Raw genomic sequence first — 7,697 nt, 5'->3', positions numbered from 1 at the left:
TCATAGCAAAAACAATGGCAAAATTAAGTCGATCGGTCGAAGATTTGCGCGCCCGGTTCATAGACCGGTCGATCGGATCACTTCGGCCGGTTGACCACCGGTCGAATAGCGCTTGTCATTTTCTCTCTCTCCCAGTAGCTGCTTGTGACCGGTCGAGGAATCAGGTCTCCCGGTCGAGGGTCGGTCGATACCCAATCGATAATCGGTCGAGTGCATTTTTTACACTTTCTCTCTCCCAGTGGCTGGTTGTTACCGGTCGCGTACCGGTCGATACCCAATCGTATACAGGTCGGAAGTATTTTTTACATTCTCTCTCTCCCAGTGGCTGTGTGTGACCGGTCGAGGATGGAGGCTTCCCGGTCGATAACCGGTCGAATGCCGGTCGAAAGAGTTTTTTACACACTCTCTCTCTCCCAGTGGCTGTGTGTTCTCGGTCGTGTGAACCCCCATGACCGGACGTGATTCGGTTGAAGACCGGTTGATGGTTTATTAACCTACCCGGTCGCAAACCGATCGATCTCCGGACGCGGCAACTGGTTTTTTTTTTATTTAATTTATTTTTTATGACATTATGTGATAGTGTGGTCCATGAGAGAAATTGTATGGGCATGCTTCATTTCATCATGTCCGTCCTTTCTCTTCGTCCTCTTTCTTTCCATCTTAATATTAACTATCACGGTGGAAATTAAAGACATGTGAGAGTGAGAGTGAGAATGAGAGAGATTCATGTAAACTGAAGTAGCAATGTGTGATCCATGCAATGATGAATCAAAGTACGACTCTTATTCCAACGCAATTTTGTATACTGTATACATTTCAAGTAGCAATCCCAATTTCATTTCTGAATGCTTATGAAGCCAAGGGTTGTTGAACGCTTAACTTGTTTGGTTTAAACATGAATCGTACTGTTGTTAACCTTAGCTGTGCATTCATCACTAACTTCTATATACAATACATTGAAAATAGTTTAGGTTTCACAAAATAATGTACAATCAATTGAAAATATCCTTGGCACAACCAATTGAATAGTGTCCCTTAATCCACGAGAAAGCGATGTCGATGTGCATTATGTGAGGAAAACAACAATCTCCCCAATATCTTCAATCTATACTTCTTAATCTTGCCCTGCATTCATTAATGTTTAAAAGACATATTAGGAAATGTTAAATATTTTGGCCATGGAATGCAACTTTGATATATTCATGGTATATTAAAATTGTGTACGGTCATACCACATCGATGGATTTGGAGAGGCCTCCATTTGACCAGTTGTCCATGAATTTCATAACAAATACTCCTCAGTCATTGCTAACACACAAAGTAATGGGTAATTATTTATTAGGCGTGACATGGCAACGATAATATACATAAATTGACTTGCAATAAAATTTAAATCTAGTCACGGACTGCAAAGTAAACACTAACTCATTTGGTTGACTTGGTACGTCTGGCATGAGAAATCGGAACATCTTCAAGTCTACATCCACCATTTGTTTCTTGTAGGCAACAAGCCATAGAACAACCTTGGCCTTAAATAAAGAATGTAGATGCATTCAAATTAACTTCCCATCTTAGGTACAATGGAAGCAAAAAATTTTACACAACTAACAACTACTTTACCAAATTTTGTTGTATCCCACTTATACAACTCCTTTTCCTTCCAGGTCGAGAATCCAAGAGCTGGATTCATTTGTTATGCAAGTGATAAATATAAAGCGTCCAATGGTTTTTGAGAAGGACCGGTAAGTAGACGTGCATGATGCCACTCAGAATGGATTACAACATATATTGGGTGAAGGAAATGACAAGTGTAGAAACCTCGAACAATGTATTTAAGCTGACCTCATTAACATTCTGATAGGAAACATCGAAGGGATACAAATATGGCTCAAAACGGCCAATTACTGCTTCCTGCGTCAAATGTTTTGCGTTGGAACGCATGACCATTTCTTACATATGATATGAAAAAAGTTTAAGCTTTAAAGGGTAAGGAAACTTGTTGACATGTTATAACAACAAAACATTGAATTGTAGTGTCCATCAAAGCCCTCCATTACCGCTATGTATGGCGAAAGAAAGAGTTTGGTCCTTGTTACATCATCGAATTGCAGCAATCTACAATACGCATCCACGACCTAAGAGAAGAAGTGATTAATATGTAAGCAATATTCAGAGACACTAATGACAAGATGGTACATGAATATTAAATTATAAATATTGCAAAGTAATAGAGAAATTGATATATTAACATGATTGCCAATCCAGCTGTCTCCTTGGAAAAAGGCGAGGTTGCCTCTGCTTAAACTCGTGTCATGCATTGCAACAAGTTCCTCGTTGTCAACAAATTCATCAATTTTAGGGTAATACCAAATATGTGGAGGTGAATACATTTGAAAGTGGAGTATTATATGTTATGTCAAACCTCGGGTCCAAGGCGCCATAAAAAACAATTGCAGCTGCTTCTTTGAGGTCCATCTTGATGGCAGACTGGCGGGTTTGTGGTTGCGCTATGAATGACGACAATAGATTGGGAGCCAACCGACGCACTCTTCATCGCCTACCACTCCTATCAGATGGAGCCACAACCATAGATTGCAAAGACAACTGTTCAAGGACGACTACTTCTTCATCGGCTGTTAGTTTGGAGTAACAACAGTTAATTTGTAATGCAGAGTAATATAATATGAGTTATTATGTACAAATTCATGTAGTAATGAATGTCCCCCATACTGTTACCAATATCTGATGGATGCCGAATTGGTGTGTTAGACATCTGCAGTGCCATGGGAAGCGATGTCATCTCCGCCATAGTCTGAATGTGGTTCGGGTTGCAGAAATTCATGGGCTGCATAGCTTGAGTCATTAGTGGCAACCGAGGGTCGGCTTCGTTGTCTTCGACCATCCAATGTATGCATCACACCACGCATGATGCCTAGTTGGTGTTGAATGCCCTTTTGATATTGATTTATTGCACGTTTTGCTGCATAGTATTGCTCAAGTAGTTCCTATGACATGTTAACGAATAGCTTGCACATAAATTACTATAAAAATATTGAAGAAAATATTTAGAACCAATGGTTTCAAACAATTGAGTCAGTAAACCTAATTGTAATGGCATTCAGACGAAGTTAATGCGTAAAGTAACAAATAGTATCTGTACATGACTACTTGTCGGGCCACTATTAGACTCCACATGTGTACGAGGCGGTGACGTACAGGGCGGTGACGAATAATCAAACCCCTATAATTGATTTCATGACGCAAATCAAGAACGTATAAACCTTCAAGGTATTCAATTTCGATGTCATCAAATTTCAGAACAAAATGAATGTAGAGTAAATCGCTACCTCGCCATGTCCGAAACTACCAAACTGACTTATCTCAGTAGCTAAGCGCTCCTTTATCAACTCATCTGACCATGCGGAGAGGAGGGGCACTGTCACGGGAACATGAACTGAAGGAATCTTGAATTTAATTACGTAGTAGAGCTGCACAATGGAAATAAACAAATGTGGATTCGTTACTTGATGGTAGTGATGTGAACAATGTAAAAGTGACCAAGTTATCAATGTAAAAGCAGGGCAATACCTGGAAGAAGAGGATGCAACCATGTACCCAAACATTGTTCCGTTGTTTAAATCGTCTAATACCCTCAACCAGCTAGTCAACAACAAATTGGCCCCAGTTGACATCGTTTCAAAAACCATTTTCATGGATGGTATGCCATAAGTTTCGGCATCCATCTATCCTTGACGTTGGCGCCAATATCGTCGCACATGCGTAGTAAAGGAAGCATTTATGGAACTCCTCCCCGACAGGTAAGTTAAGGAGTCTCTCCTCACAAGTGTTGAGTGTACCGAATGGATGCTTAGACGGGGTTGATGCAATTTGTAGAATCCGTCCGCTTGTCGGGAGGCCGAATACAAGGCCAACATTTGCAGCAGTCAAATCATAGCTTTTGTCGGATAATATGTCTATGCGTCTAAAGCCAACGTTAAAATGGTCGATCAGCCATAGACATATATTATGTCGTATCTCCTTGCAATTTAAGTTGAGAAAACCTCCAAACTGAAGGTCTCGAACAACTTCCAATATATCAACTGGCAGCCTGTTGCATAGTTTTAAGAATCTCGAAGATGAACAACGTGTGAACAATCTTGTGGGCTGCATTAAAAGTGAAGGACATAATTAGTATCTTAGAGATGCATTTTAGTAATCAACATAAAAATAACAAAGACAATATGAGTACATAAACGTGGTGCAAATGGAAATACAATTGAATGAACTAACAAACAAAATAATGTGGATGAATAATTTACAACTCGATGTTTATCTGATAATGAATATGTAAGACTCATAACAAGTAATTGTGTTAAGTAGGTTAAAATATCAAGTATCCAAAATAAGTAATGAAAAATAATAACGAAGAAATAATGCAATACCTCCGCAGTATTCTTCAATGATAATGCCATTGAAGAATGAATTTATTGCTGGAGGTTTGAACCTTAGAATAACCAGTGACTTCCAAAGGGTGCTATAGTAGTGATCGATGAGCTGGAGAGACTAATAATAAAGGGAAAGGTCATTTCACTATCGTACCATTAATCAATTGGATAAATTTCGTCAGGCTATACCATATTCAGATGTATAAGGTAAAAATAAATCAAATAAAAAAAAACCATTTGAGGAAAGCGCTAACAGTTTGGGTGCAAACATGTGAGTGAAGTACTATGCTACTGCCAATAGATCATATGAATTCTCAAGATAATAACTGCAATGCTTACAAAGTGTGAAACGAGTATATCTCATTCAAGACAAATGGAAAGACATTTTTTAGTAGGTGGAACTAGAAATGCTTGATAATGTAGACACACTGATGGAATTAAATAACAACTTTAAAGAAACCACATTCAAATTGCACTTTTAATTAAGTAGGTTAAGCAAAGCAACTATAAATCATGAAAATAACAAGATAGTGCATTGTGCCTATAACCAGCCCAATACATAGGAACAAAAAACAAGAATACCGTATCGTATACCCTACAATAAAATGTATGGGCTGATACAAAGTATGAGAATCGTACAAGCACAAACAAGCCACATGTCACGACAATGGATTATTACATTTAGAGCGATTGTGACCTATGCCATTGCATCGAGAGCAATGAATTGCTCTCTTATGAGTAAACTGTGACTCAATGCGTCTTTGGCAGGGTCTTCCTGGAGGACGTTTGACATGAAGGGGTTGGAGAGCAGAAAAGAAGTTGCTGGCGCAATCTTGCAAACTCCCATCCTCACAAACTTTCGGCATATTGTGTGTTGGTAATGGTTGAAACTGACCAGAGTAAATCAAATGTTGGGTGGAGACATTAAAACATGGGTTAATATAGTCATACACGTCATGTCTGAGTGTGCGGATGACAGCACATACGTGTGAACACGGCAAACTGGACATTTGCCATGTCATGCAAGTACACGTACGTTGATTGATATCGACAACCAAATAAACCTCCCCGGTAAACACCTTAAACGTCCCCCCCAAATATGGCAACACACTAATCGGACCAGACCTCATGATATTTGACATTAGCTTCTCTTCAGTTTTCGGTCCAACCACGCTCTTCCACTTTTCTGTACCACGCATATGGGTGTCCAACATGGCTACAAGCTTATCCATGTGCATTAACAATAACGTATAAATTGTTTGGTGACGCTCATCTCTTAACCACGCATTGAAGGACTCTGCAATGTTACTTGTCATTTTATCCCATCGTTTTTTTAGAAACTTTGACATTGCCCAATGTTTCGGATTGTTTTCCGCAACCCATTTACCGAGGTTGTCATTGAAGCGCACAAGTTTTTCAAATGCCTCGTTGTAGTCTATCTCCAACCTAGCATATGCAATGCTGTCTAGAAGTAACAAAACATCTTCTTTCCCTTTCTTTCCTCTAATGTTTTGCTTATTCAAGAAGCTAGAAAAGTTTTCATTAACATGTCGATAACAATATGCATGATTTCCTATCCCGAACAACTCGGAAACACTACGCAAGATTCCTTGATGTCTATCAGATATAATAACAACTTCTTTACCATATAAGACCCCCTTTAATTTCTCCAAAAACCAATACCAATCCTCATAATTTTCTGAACTAACCACACCAAGGGCAAGAGGGAACATTCCATCATCTGCATCATATGCAATGGCGGACAAAAGAGCTTCTTTGTATGGTCCGCTTAGATGGCAAGAATCAATAGCCAATACTGGTCGACACCCCTTAATGAACCCTTGAATTGAAAATGCATAGGCAATAAACAATTGCATGAAGTGACCTTCGTCGGAAGTGTACTCCGCAATTGTGTCGGGGTTGATTTCCCTTAGCCTATGGCATAACCAAGGGACAAACGTGTAGGACTCACGTGGAGCTCCATATATGCGCTCTTTTGCCTTCTCTTTAAGGTGCCATACTTGGTTATATGTCAATTGAACTCCATGATCACGTTCAAAATCCTTACAAATTTGACGGGGAAGATAGTCTGGAGTGGTTCTAAACACATCTTCAACAACAACCGCGCCTCTCTTTGAAGAAACCTTGACCTTAGATGAACACTCATCTTGAGCTATATGATTATGATTCACTTGGTAAGTATGAACTCGCAAGATGACATTTCCCTCGACAGCGTGAGCTGTTATCTTCCAAGGACAACCCTCAACCGAACACTTTACAGACATATACGTATGAGAATTTTTCTTGTACTTGTATTCAAACCTTCCACCTAATGGCATCTGGTAAATTGCGTTGCGAAACTCCTCTGCATTTTTAAATGTATGTCCCGACCCTAATATTGCCTCACGAAAATGAATCGATTCTAAAGGGGTGTACTCACTATCTGCACAACGCGACACAAAACCTCTTGATAGCATCATAGTATTAGGAATTGCATCTCATGATGCATTAGAGGAAGGAAACGACGCAGGTGGACCTCTGCATTTACATACATTAACATAATCAAACTATGTGATGCGTAAAAGTGATATTCACAATATTTTAAATAGACATTCATGTTAACGTCCATTACCCAATTGCCAATTTTGTATTCGGTATATTTACTTCAATGGCTTCCACACAGGGTAAGTCTACTAGGTATACATTTGCAAAGTCATCACTGTGGGAAACCACCTTATCCAAGTCATCCTCATCTTCTAAATCTTGGATGACTCTAGGGTTGAACTTGAGGGTGTAGTGCATCTTCATCGCATCAAACGAGATGTCGAATTTCTCTAAGATTTTTTTGGTGAATTCTTCAAATGGCATTCCTTTATATATGTGAATACCTTTGCTTCTTCCACCCACGTATTCCCATTGTCCATCATTTTTTTGGACAAGTTTGCCTCCCACAAAAATGTAACAATATATCATATTAGTTGCGTCCATCAACCTATACAAACATACCAGAAATTTCATATTATAGAACAATAAATTATGCATAGTATAGAAAATGGGGTTGATCTTCTTTCCCATGTCGCCTTTGGCTTTGAAGTTGACATTATTATTAGTCGCCATGTCCAGTATATAATAAATCATTTATACATATACTTTTCTTTTTGTTACTTCACTTATTATTTTTTTTTCACAAATTGGTTGACTCTTTCTCTGTTTTTGCATACTGTTATCACCCTCTGGATCCCAATGGGAACC

The sequence above is a fragment of the Vitis riparia genome, chromosome 12 (genome assembly GCF_004353265.1).
Source record: "Vitis riparia cultivar Riparia Gloire de Montpellier isolate 1030 chromosome 12, EGFV_Vit.rip_1.0, whole genome shotgun sequence".
Lineage (NCBI taxonomy): Eukaryota > Viridiplantae > Streptophyta > Magnoliopsida > Vitales > Vitaceae > Vitis > Vitis riparia.
Note: the sequence above shows the minus strand (reverse complement) of the source record.